General features: G+C 39.8%; 1 long non-coding RNA gene across 1 annotated transcript; it reads left to right on the top strand.

Annotated features, from left to right (window-relative positions):
* Positions 1-1,911: 1,911 nt before the first annotated feature.
* Positions 1,912-13,331, top strand: LOC137855556 (uncharacterized). The gene is made up of 4 exons (XR_011095801.1): positions 1,912-3,086; positions 4,183-4,266; positions 8,609-8,682; positions 11,717-13,331. It is a non-coding gene; the product is annotated as an uncharacterized lncRNA (long non-coding RNA).
* Positions 13,332-13,543: the final 212 nt, after the last annotated feature.

Below are 13,543 nucleotides of genomic sequence, written 5' to 3'. Positions count from 1 at the left end.
CTTTTCCCAGTTCTCATGGTAGGAGAAAGATGATCAGATGTTTGCCATCTAAAAAAAACCCTGATATTTAAATTCCTTGCAGTGCAGTTTCCTGTATTAGGACAGGTGAGGTAAATAAGAACTGGGTGACTGTAGAAAAGTCTCATCTCTCAAAGAGAACTTGAGCAAGATCATGCTGAAGATGGACAAATTCTTACAGTTTCTGGTTACTCTCTATATGTTGTGCACATGAACCTTCTCAATTTCTCCAGGAGACATTCAAAGATTTCCCCTCTCCCTTTCCCTAGACCTCTTCTTTTGAAAGATGAAGCCTGAATTTCAAATATAAGATAAGCAGCCCATTTAATTAGTTCAGGACTTTACTGTCTGTGGACAGATTAATTATATTTGTTTCTCTAAAGAATAACAGTTCCTTTTCACTTATAGTTGAGAATGCAATGCCATTTATTTTTCTTTCTATAAATTGTGTTGCTAAATACCTTGTTCATCTTGTTAGCAGAGTAAACGAAGAAACATGAAAACATCATTTCTGGAGGAGAAACAGCATGAAACCAATCTGGCTGCAACATGTATGTTTGTAAACACTGGACCACATTCTCAACTGCATAGCTTCATTGACTTTGATTAGTAAAGATCTGGTCTACTGGTTTTCTCTCAGATAAATATTAATGTGCATTTACTTCTGTCTCAAAATGGATCTCATTGATATCAAATGCAGAAAGGACAGCTGAAACAAGGCTTCCTGGATAAGACTTCTCCTAATGGAGGCCATGGTATTTTCACAAGTTGTTTCCACCGCCCCCATGCCCACCCCCGGGAGGGTCTCTGGCTTTTAGAGTTGAGTTAGTGATTGTGGGAGGGTGGGAGGAGAGGGATAAGGGCATAGAGGAATGGGCACATTCGATCTGCTTGGGTGAGCAGTAGGGGACATTGAGGACAGGCATATAGGTGTACAGAATATAATGTGTACATGGGGCAGGGAAAGAGAGGCAGCTGATTTACCATGAGGAATGTCACTTCTCCATCTTCCTGGAGACATGACATTATCAGAGGCCAGCTCTCCTGTGAGTAAGCAGATAGTTTAGGGTGCTCATTCTGTGCCTGCTAGTATGTATTTTGCACTTTTAGTATCATCAATAATCACATCTGTAGCTTCACTGAGAAGACAATGAAAAAGAAGAGGGGACCATGAGGGTTCACATAACCTTTTTGGTCAGGTTATCTTATTGTAGCTGAGGACTTAACATTAATGAGGATGAGTATTGTACAATAGTCTTGGGGTGACCAGTAGCAGACTTGCCACCACAGGGCTTAGCATGGTAGGATCTTGCTCATTCCTTATTTGCTACTACCAACTAATTAAACATGATCAGATAATCACAGTGAAGTTGGATGAGCAACAAAGGATTTGCTTTTTGGGTATACCTGTTTAGAATTTGCTGATTCTCAAGATGTTTATGGTGGCTTTTTCTTGTTTGTCCCAATGGCCATTCAGTGATATGAAAAATTTCTCATTTCTTCCCCTCTGCTCCCTCAACCCACCCCACCTGTCAGCATTGTAGGTATTGTACATCTTTTGACTGTAAGGCACAGTATATCTCTGGCTATCCAAATTAAGTTTTCTGCTAAATCCCTGAACCACTAAAGAGTGACATCACAGAATTCAGCACAGCTGTGGGGTCATGTGTAACATGAATTTGGAAGATAGATGTGAGCAGAAATGTAGGAAGCTCCTGAACAATACCACTGGGAAAAATAAGTGGTCTGTACAACATATGTAATGGGAAAGGAGAAACTATCACCTAAAGCTGGCTGTAGGAAGTTTGGGGATGATCATGATGCTTCAGGCTGCTGGCAGGATATTTATTCTCTCCCAGCTGATCTCTGCTTACAGCAAGTGGCAGGGGTGCCAGGTGTTTTATGTAGGGGGGCAAAAAGCTAAATCATGCTCTCCATAACTCCCTATGGCTTTGCTCCATGTGCCTTTGCTCCATGACATATGGCTTTATTATGAGAGTCACCTTCAGCTTGGGAAGTGTCTTTTCGCTGCCCGGGACACGTTTGACTCCCTCCTGCCATCTGTATCTGTGACAGTTTGAAATTGTGTTTGTCTGGAGTGTGTTCATGGTTTGATAGGGAAAAAACTCAGAGCTGAGGATGGCTAAGATGTTTTTTTAGTAAAGGCTAAAGTGAATGTTCATACAGGAGAGACCAGTGATTGCTTTCTAGAGCAAGTGTTAGAGTGGTTTCCTGAGGATATTTTTGTTCCACAAAAATAAGAATATTCAAAGTTGCATGACTTGTAGTACACCTGATTTCAGTAAAGACTAATTTAATATACCGTGTCTTTCATAAGCAGTTTTGATTGATGTCTCTTTGTTCTCTTATTTAATCCAAATGCAAAAAGGCATTAACTTGTGCTAATTAATTTATTTGTGTTAATTAGCATCTATTGACTCATCCTTCTGTATTGCACTGAAATTTGGGGTGTGCTGGGAATCAGGTGTGGTTTAGCATGCCAACAAAATAAAAGTATTTGGGGGCTGTAGGTTAGTTATATGACTACCATAAATACAAGCATTTTAAAAGTAGAAAGCACTGACTTTGGGCTGCTGGTTAGAGGAAAGCCCTTGTTTTTCAGACTGTGATATGGCTTTGTTTGTAGTGCTGGCTTTTTACAACCAATTATACTCGTATACAGAATTATAGTTTACAGAAATATCACTGCATTTGAAAAAAGCAATTTCCATTGTTCCAGAAATGATGGATGGTATAAGCCACTGAATGTGGGGAAGTTGATGACAAAGTGTCACATATAAGGACTGGAGGAAAACCAGCTCTACCTAGACTGGGGTGTCAACAAAAAACATGAGATGGATGTGGCTTTTGGTTTCCCTTGAGGAACTGCCAGCAGGGCGGGAACCTCTACTTGACTGAGAAGATCAGTAGAAGGAGCACAAAACCGCAGTTTGGATGTCCTGCATGGGGAAACATTTTTGTTGTGGCTGCTCCCGGTTAGAGGAGCTTTCCCAAATGTGCAATACCTGGGAAGAACATTTGAGCTTGGCCAAGACAAAATGCTCAAGGTGGGTATGAGAAAGGGGGGCTTAGGAACATCATCAGCTGTCTGTCCTTCCTTCTATCCTTCTGCTGGCCATGCAGAGGCTCAGTTCTGACCACTTCTGATTTCTGCCTCGGTCCTTCTGTTTTTCACCCTGGAAACACCTCCTCCACACCAAGTTGACTGGTCCTGCAAGGGAGACAGCTTGGAGGGCTGCAAGACATTTTCTTCACAACTGTTTTTTTCTGCCTCTCTCAGGTACAAAGTGATAGGCAAATAAAGTGTTCTTGCAAGTCTGGCCAACACAGATGTAGATCTTGTGCAGTTGACAAGAGAGAAAAAACTAATCATTTAAAAAACAGTTACTGCTCTCAGTTTCCATGGCTTCAAAGGTGAACTTTTCCCTTTTTCTCTTCTCCTGATGAACCTCAGAGCCTCAGCTCAGTCTTGGGGGGATTTTTTTGGTCATTCTTGATGTTTTTTTCCTGCACATGCCTTGGTTCCAAGCCAAGATAACCCACCCTGCCCTTGGCAGGTGCCTGCAGTGCTCAGATGGAGGCCACAGTTGGGTGCCAGGACAGGCAGCTTGTCCACAGGTGGCATATTACACTGAGCAGCATCTGGCAGAGATTTTCAGGTCTGTTGTGAGAAAAGCTGTATGTAATTGTGTCTGCATCTCCCTGGGGAATTTTCGGAGCTAGGAAAGGAGAAGAAGAAACTAACTTTGAACCATAAGACTGATATATATATATCAGTCTATTATATACAGTCTATTATATATATATATATATATAATGGTAGATGTGGTGCTTTTTATTCATTTCCTTGGGGTTTTGTACCATCTCAAATCAGACCTTGTTACGATAGTTATTTTCCATAGGAGGAATTGACTGATTTTGTAAGCATCCTATCCACCGAAACATGTGCACCGAATTCTGCTTACTAGGCTGTACTGTACATTTCCAGCAAGGATACTTTGTGATTGAAGAATGAGAAATATTTAGGGTAGGTGGAAAAGGTGAAGGTACAAATTGGAAGGAAAGTAAGGATCACAGAATGGCTGGTGGTGGGGACCTCCCAAGGTGAGTGGGTTATGTTGATTATTGCCTCCTGCATTGCAGGTCTTCTGGCATGGGAAACACCACCAGAAAAAGACAAATGGTGATGAGGATGGCAGTCTTGAGAAGAACAGAAAATGCTCAAATGTGAGTGGATGACAAGAAGGCTTCTTCTCTTTCCTTTCCCACCTTGACCATGTAGGATACTTAGAGAAAGGTGAAAGTGAATACTGACATAAGCCCACAAAACCATGCCAGGTGTACGATAGACTTTAAAATCAACTGTTTACAACAAAGCCAAACACTGTGAACTAAATGATGCTTACTTGTGTCTTCTGTTCTGGGAAGGCTTCCAAGCTGGGTGGGAAGTGACCTAGAAAATTGCCCAGCAAGGACAAAGTACAGGTGTGCCAACACACACCTTAGTGCTGTGCCATGCAAGGGACTTGACAGAAGCTCAAACACATGTACAGGATGTGCCGTATTTCACAAGCTACTATGATAGACTGTGCTCTGCACAAGCGCTTACTGACAGGTAGCATCTACTGGTTTTCTCCCACTGCAGCTGAGAAGACCTGATGTATTTGTGGCAGGATCTTGAAGCAAATTTCTTTCTCTGGCTCTTCTTCCTGCATTAACTACCAAATATAGGGGAACCTTTTGCCCTTTCTGACATAGGATTCTTGATTTATAGTTTCAGTTCATTTAAAAACTGCTAAAAAGTACACCGGGGAGGTGGATTTTCACATTTGGAGAGCGAATCTCTCTCCATCAGATGGTCTGGTAAAGTAGAGCATCATAGTTTGGGTGAGTCTGAGAAGATTCTCACTTGGGAATGAGAGACAGCAGCATTTGTTTCCAAATTGCTTTATATTTTGCAGAGTTGCTTCCATTTGTGAGGCTTTAAAATGAAATGAAATTTAAATGGTGGCATTTTGGCTTTATTTTATCCAAATGTTTAGATTTTTAGGCAGTGGTGAGTCGGGCCCAGAATTAAACATCTTAATTATCTGTTGCTGAAGGAAATCCCCCTAGGAAATGAAGCTATAATTTCATCTGTCTTTAAAATTTTAACTCTGCCTTTAATCATATCTCTTGCAATACTTCCCCTGTTACCCCCAAAAGTGTAAGTTCTCAGATTTCTTTCAGTTTCTGCACTACAAAAACTGACAAATCGTCATGTTTGGAAGCACCTGTGGCAGGGAAAGAAATCAGCCAGTTACTACCTCTCAAAATGAATTAATGCAAGGTTATCTTATGAATCCATCTGTCAGAATTTCAAACAATACAAGCAGGAGTCACAGCATTTCAACCTACCGTGTTTCTGGGAACCTCTCTTTTTCTTTGCACTCTGCAAAGTGAGTGAATGCACTCCTATTTACATAGCAAATTAGAGGTTTTCATGACTATTGATTAGCTAACTTCAGGAACTGCTATAAAGAGGTAAAACATACTATTGACATGTGATATGCATCATGTTTAGAATTTGCTTGGTTTCTGAAATCATCATATCTGTTCAAATGTTTAGTTAATTCCTAAAACTTTTGTATAAATTCCCCAGAAGAAATGTTTATGGAACTCGCAATTGTACAAGTAGACCATGTTTTCTGTCCTTAGGAGCAGACTTTGACATACCGGCTTTGTAGCTCAAAGGGTTGATTGTTATTTAACTTTAATTGCTTTTATGGCCATATAGGCTTTGTTTTATCCTTCTGCATGAAACCAAATTTATCTTATTGCTGTATTAAAAGGTATGGGTACAAAGGACAAAGGACAAAAATAGAATACTTCAACTACATGCTTCTAATTTTTCCCACTCAAAGATTTTTCATGTGATGGAAAATAAGTACATTTCCAGAACATAAACTAAATGCCTGGGAAGCAAATACTGCAAACATAGGGGACTATTCTGCATATGTTCAAGCCATTTGAGGACTGAATGAATCAGCTTATAGCCACTGTGGGATTATTTTTTAAGGCTTTCTGCTCATGCACTACCAATTCAACAGGAGTTGCTAGTGGTGTTTGAAAACGTGAGAACAGCTATCCATATGTTGGTAGCTACTCACACAGGTATGAAACATAAACATTTTTATCATAGAACAAATGCTTTCAGTTTAAAATTACCCATAGCATATTTATGAACTTTAGATCTATCAGAATTTACGGAATCTCTATATAAAAGCAGTATGGTGTCCTAATAAAAATAATTTTTATCTGACTTGAAAATACTATAGAAGACTTATATTTAAGTCTGATTATTATTATCTGATTAATTGTTCATTGTGGTAGCCAACACTGTAAGAATACGTACATGATATTAGATGTGCAAGGTTGGTTTGGAAAAATAAATATCTAGTAAATTTTGCTGATTAGTCAAGGTGGACTAGTATTTTTGTCAGCCTGAAAATACTAGGAACTAAATTACTACAACAATAGAGCCTCATTTTACTTACAGAGGTGGCTGGGAAACAGTTGGATCATGACTTGTGGAGAACTTAATCTGCTAAAACAGGAGTTTTTATTGCTGTCTTTCCAAAAGAGGTATCATCAGTGGTCTGTTGGAGACTGCTATTAAATAACACACATTAGACAAGTCACTGGGCTGTTCAAGATAATATCAGTGCTTAGCTACAGCAGATTTTCTTTTAATCATAAAGTCATAATTATAGCTTCACTACAGGCAAAAGAAATCTGAGCTCTGAACTTGCATTCTTTCTATAATTGTACTTATCTTGTGCATTTGCATTTTCTAGTTCTTGTCAATGGAGATATGGGGTTGGACATCCAGTGAAGATCTGTTGGGTTGAACAGCTCAGATACATTAACTTTCCGCAAAGCTTGAAGCATTTCTTTCTAGCTTTGTTGAAGGTGTGGTCTCCTTGGCCTCTTGGTTGGATTTTTTATTTATTTTATTTTATTATTTTTTTTAAGCACACAAGCTAAAGTTGTTGCTAAATCTTTGACAAAGAAAAATGTCAGATGACAGTAAGTGATCTTTACTACTCTAAAGTGCAAGAACAGTGAAAAAGTAAATGAATGCTTTTTAGATACAAAATATGTTTGCATAGCTGTAAAAATCTGGCAAGCAGATGGCACCACGTTGAACTTCAATAGGAAATCAGATCTGCAAAATCACTATTTGTTACCAGGTTGCTATTGAAGAGCCCGATTATGATGAGTGATAGGAGTCCCTGTGATGAACCCCTTCCTCAGGCTGGCAAGCAGTTGTTCCCATGAAGAGTTGCAATGATTCCAGCATGCTGGCTTTCTCCCCAGTGCAAGGCAAGCACAAAGGCTGGTCCAAATCTTTAGTTATAAAACAATATGTTGATCATCAATATTTGTTCTGAGGACTGGAAAATGATAAGATTAAGAGTTTATCCGTAATTGCTTGCATGTGCTTAACCCATGGTGAGTGAAGGCTAATATGACTGGGCTTAACTCAGCACTGAGCTTCGCTGAGTTTTGCTGGTTTAGCACAAGCTAAAAACATGCATATGAAAAGCTACCATGGCTCAGCTGACACATGGAAATTCTTTAAGTTCTGGTAACTTCTAAGTCTGCAGTGGGAAAGAGACTTTTACGGGAAAATCCTGTCTGCACAAAGTGGGGTAATTTCGGGGGGGAAGCACAGAGCCTGGTACAATTATTAGCTTCTGAATGGGAGGGTATATGAGAAGCCAAGCATGTCAGGGATGCAAAAATATATCTAGAAACCTGGAGAAATCCTTCTGAGAGCTGTTGGAAAGAATAGGAGACAGTCTAAGTAGTTCTGAGACATCACTCTTCCAACCTAGAAATTCTGTGATTCTGTGATCACAACATGGAGCAATGCTGCTTTCTTGGTGCCTGGGACACACAACACTTTCTGAAAAACCTTGTATCTTGTGTGATGTCACTGAAGGGCAGAGCACAGCTCAGCTAAGCTCATTGCTGCAGGCTTCATCAGAAGAGGCCATGAAAGTTTTCAAGGACTGGTAGCTTGCTTCTGAAGTTCTTGTCAGTTAATCTTAGCGAAGAATGAGAAGTGTTGTTTCTATTAGCCTAGCTAAAGTTAGGCTCTGACTTTGTTTCAAGTCAGTGTTTTTCCTACACTCAGGTATTTCTGAATACCTTTCACAGATCCTTGTATGAAAGGTAATACAGAAGAAAAAAATCCATCCATGTTGATGGGCTTATGCAAGAGTGCCTCGTGTCCTCCCCTTCTGTGAGAGTTTGTGCTTCTGCAGGGAAATATTTCAAGCATGAAGACAGAGAAACTATAAACTACTTGTATAAGAGACAAAATATTTTAAAACCTCTAAATGCCACATAGACCTTTGAGACAGTTATTATGCAGTGAATTCCTGAAACTCTTTTGGAGAAGGGTCAATGAGAACATCTATAGAAAACAAACATGTTGGTCTGAGATGCAGTGGATCTTTTTGTAACCCTGTATTTTGACATTTCCTCTATGTTTTGTTTTTCTTTGTCTCTTGATTCCTAGGAAGATCTCTGGGGACCTGTGCTTTCACTGCTATGCAGACATTGACACTGGCACAGTTCCGCAAAATATCTAAGGTACAGTTTCCACGGGCAAATATAGAACAAGGGATAGCAGCAGAAGGGAGGAGGACATTGATAAATAAAGCGATGTTGTGCATGCCTGGGACTCTTGTCCTAGGAGCCCAAAGCTAGACTTGGAGTTCTAGAGCTGGCCTCATTGATGCCAAATAGAGAGCAATGGCAAATTGCTCTTGTGACTTTTTTTTAAGTCTGTAATACGATCCAAACCCTAATGTCATAAATTAAGTAAATAAATAAATGAAGTGCATATTTTAAATGTTTTTTGAAGAGAATGTAAACATAAATAAGCCATGGCTCTTTGTAAGGAAGTAAATTACGTGGCTTCACATACTGGCTTCTACAGTTTTTGCCACAATAGCTTTATTTCACAAGGAGCAATGTAATCCATGATTAAAAATGACTTAGAAGTGGAGATTATAATCAAAATAATTTAGGATTTGTACTTAACAATTAAAATGCAGCAAATTAAACACTGAAGTAGGAAAACCAACAATAGATGTGGTTGAAAGACAGATTTACATGTTTAGCTTTATTGCTGATATGACAGCATAGTCTTAATTTCTTAAATTCAGACATACCTGAAATTGAGATAAAAATAGATTTTTTACTGCCTTTGGATCATGGAAATATATTGTACTTATGCAGTGTTGCCAAGATTTTTCCACCAAGGGATAATGTAACCATGAACAATTGCAGTCACCTGCCTTTGTAAGCAAAATGTTGGTCTGCTTAAGGATCGGACCACTGGTGCCAGTTGATTGCTTCACTTGAGTGCAATAGAAGTGAATACATGTCCTAGAATTGACACTCATTTATTGTCCCTAGATCCTGCTAATGATAGCAAATCTCACCAATCTTTTTCTGTCAAATTCAGATACCTTAAATTAGGCTTGTAACTCCAAAGTTATAAACTCTGCTACTGCAGGGAAGAATCAGCTGCATAAATATCATACCCACAGCTGATAGTGTTGATTGATGATGGGATTGTCTTGGGATCCAGCTGTCCCTATTAAATAAAGAATATGGGCTGACAAAGTGCATACTAATTTAAGCTTCCCAGAAAGTCATCCTGTGTACTGAGGGACATTTACCGTGCTAGAATAAGACCGCAAAGTCTCTACCTACCTACCAACCATACTCCTGTGTCTAACACATCACCATTTTTTTTGTATTGCAGCATATACTTCTTTTTGTTTTGTTTTGTTTTATTTCTTCTTTTCCAGTGTTTCCCAGTGCTTCTGCAGCTGCATTCAGCCTTCTGTCATTACAGAGGGGTGGAGGGTCTGAAGCCACTTCCAGGCTTGCAGGAAAGGATTTCTGAATAAATAATACCATGGGCAGAAATACACTTCTGCTGCATTGGTTGCTTTTGCAGAATGTATTGAAAAACCTGCCTGGAGTCATGCAAGTGCAATGTAACGTTAGGAAGCTGAACTTGTGTTTTTATTTTCATTTATAAGAGAAAATCTGAAATGTGAAAATACATTTAATATGATGGAAATGGCTTAAATTTTGTGGTGAAGGAAGAAAATTCACCCAGGAAGATCCAAGTTCAAATTAATTAAAATGTGATCATGAAAGACTGGTGGAGGGCTTCTAGTCTGAAAGGCAGCTCATTACCTGTCTACTAATAGCAGGCTATTTGTAGAGGTGGTCAAAGTGAAATGCATGGCAGTGTCCACCATTTTGTTTTCATGTTCAATTTGACAGGAGTCACTGGAAATTACACTCATAGGTCTGATGGGATTCTTGTGGCTAGCAAAAGCGGGAACGATTCAATATTATGAAGTATTTATAAGTCCCTAAGGCACACTTACAGATGTCCTTGGCAACAACAATTTCCAGTCCGTTATTAGCTTTAAAAGCTAAAAGCAGAGCTGTAGACCTTTTCTAGGCACCAAAAAGCAGCAAATGCTGACAGACAAGTAGTGAGTAGGCAGGTCCCACTCTGCCCACCTCTGATAACAATCAAGTCCCTGTATTGTGCATTAGCTTCAGGGAATGGATTAGCCCTTTTGGCAGCCCACTATAAAGCACTTTGCAGTAATCTCATTTTGAGATCTGAAAGGCATGAATCATCCAGGTCAAGTTTAAATCATGCTTTGAGGGCCAGATTCTTATCTTGCTTGTGCCTCAATGAATAGAGAGCTATTACATTAGAGCTGATGGTGTTATGCATCCACGTAACGTCAGCAGGCAGGTAGTCAGAATTGGGCCCTAAGACTGAAAAATTGTTATACTGGTAAAAATTAGATGAGGTAGGAAGTAGGGGTTGCTATTTATAACAGCAAAGAATAAACTACTTCTAGCACTGAATGAGGAGCTTTCTTACAATAAAGAAAAGGGAATGGTCCCATTTCAACTAAATATTTAAGCTCCTTGCTGATGAGGTTCCTACTTCTCCACTGTGTTTACTGCGCCTTTTCCATGACAAAACTATAACTATTTCCCCAGCAGACACAAACATAGGAACACACACATTCTCATATCACATAAATGCCCATCTGGCTTGGGATGAGGTCTCTTACTTTTGACCACTGCATGAAAGAGGCAGCAGGTACGAAAGGTGGCAGATCATGGCCTGCTAGATGACTTTGTCCAGGCTTGTGTCCTGTTCTCTATTCACATCTGAAGGATTGCAGAAAAAGGGTGCTAAAATGATGCTGACTGTGGGCAGCTGTTCTAGGGCCTGTGTTAGTCATGTAAGAAGTATCTCTGACATCTTCCCAGTTTGTTCAGTTCTGGGACTACTGACTTCAGCATAAGCAAGCTGCAGGCTACACCCTCAAAATGATACATATGTTTTTCAATTTCATACCATTTAAACAAAGTACACAGCACCGAAATGTGTTTCTCATTTTTATCTTGAGGTGAAAGATGTAAATACTTTAGCCTCCTCAGGCATACTCTTACTAATAGCTGGTAGGTCATGTGTTTATACACTTTTCAAGGCAGCTGGCCCTGCAGCCTGTCTCCCTTCTCATCCTCACCTTCCCATTTAAATTGCTTGCACTTTTCTTATTTGTAGGTTTGTGGTAAGCAGAGCAGACTTATTTCACTGGTGTAGAGAACAAGGGGTGTGCCCACTGCTAATGCAAGAATTTGCTGAAGAGTTGCAGATAGTTTTTCCTCTGTAAACTCTTCACTCAACCTGTCAACCCTTTCCCGAAGGTTTCCTTTGGCAATGCATTTAAAAACTGCTTGGATCTCAAGAGCTTCAAACGTAGAGGATGTAAACCATGGTCCAGAAGTCTGAAACAGAACAAGATGCTGCATTATCCAATGACCTGGAATAAAAGCAAAAGGGGCTCAGAAGAGCTTGCAGGGGTCAGGCAGTCTGTGACCTGCCTTGCAACAAGCTCAGATCTACCCAGGACATAATTGACAAATGCTGGTCTGCCTTGTTCTTAAAAAAATCTCCTGTGGAGAGATTCTGCTACCTCGTGAAGCATACTGTTCTGGTAACTACTTGTCCACAGCTGCCTGTTGATTTGTAACAGCCCTGAGAAGATGGACAAGTCTCAACATAGAATCCCCTACTTGGTTATTCTATTGCTGTTAAAAAAAAATGTTTTTGGTCTGTACCAGAATATTCATTTTTGAAGGTTATAACATGGAGAGGACTGGAGCTCTTCACATTTCAAGTATATTCTCCAACTTTGGAAGCAAAATGAGAATGGTCCCCCAGTGATCCTGAGCTCAAAAACAAGGCAAACCTATGGAAACTGAAATTTCAGCAAACACCAGCCAAGTTCAGACTTCTAGGCTTGTTAGGCATCTGGCTACACATCAAGGAGTCTGTCAGCCCTATGAAATGCATTTCTAAGCACTACTATGGGCAGCGTGGGCAGGGAGGTGGAAGGGGAGACAAATTTCGCTTGAAAGGTTAAATTAAACCCATGTGTCCCTGATAAATATGCAAATTACTGAATTGGCACATTCCTATAGGAAAAGAGAGAGTCCAGTCAATGATTGCTAACCATCCTTTCAGAACCTTCCCTCCTTCCACAATGTTATTATCAAATATGCTAATCCTTTCCCTTCAGATAGTTGTAACAATATTTTTCCATGGATTCTGTGGGTCATGGTACAGATGCAAGGTTCTTTAAGGTCATTCTACAAGATCTTTTTTTTTTTGTGTACTTTCTTGTATCAGGCTTCTGCATGGACAGACTCCAACTTTAGTCTGAAAGTTTTCCAGACAAGAGCCTTTTTGCACGTGGGTTTTGTGAAAGTGATCTAATATATGGATGAAAAATACTGAACTTTGTATATGTCTGCAGTTTTGTGTCAGTGTATGCCTTACAGCCTGCAATATAATCAGCTTTCATTATGATTAATACTGAGCTGGTAAGGAAACAAACTGCCTGCATACAGACATTTCAGGGGAATATCTCTCTGAGTGGGTTCAGCTCTTGGGTTCACTTTCCAAGAACTGCAAAGATGTAGTTAGGCCTTTTCAGTTTGTCTGTTTATCAGCCGGAACACCAATATTTACCATTCAGCACATTGTTTGATCCTTCCATTAATGTCTTCCCACCTCCTGACAATGCCTTTGCAAAAGTTAAAAAGAGACCTCAGCTACAGCAAGAGCTTTTGCCTGTGGAAATAAACACTGCTGCTTCTCAGCTGCAAACAGTGCAGCTACTCAGCTGCCTTTCAAGCCCAGGGTTATGAGGAGTGTTTGCAGAAAAATGCACGCTGAATGCAAGAGCACTTTCTTTTCTGCTTGTGCTTTGTTCCTTCTCACAACACATGGAATTTAAATGCCTCAGTCAGTGACCAGGTTGTTCTTTGTTTTGATGGAATGTGTTATTCTCTCCTCCAGAAGCTTAGAGCATCTACAAAATCACAA

This window comes from Anas acuta, chromosome 4 (genome assembly GCF_963932015.1).
Source record: "Anas acuta chromosome 4, bAnaAcu1.1, whole genome shotgun sequence".
NCBI lineage: Eukaryota > Metazoa > Chordata > Aves > Anseriformes > Anatidae > Anas > Anas acuta.
Note: the sequence above shows the minus strand (reverse complement) of the source record. Positions and strands in the feature narration are given on the sequence as shown.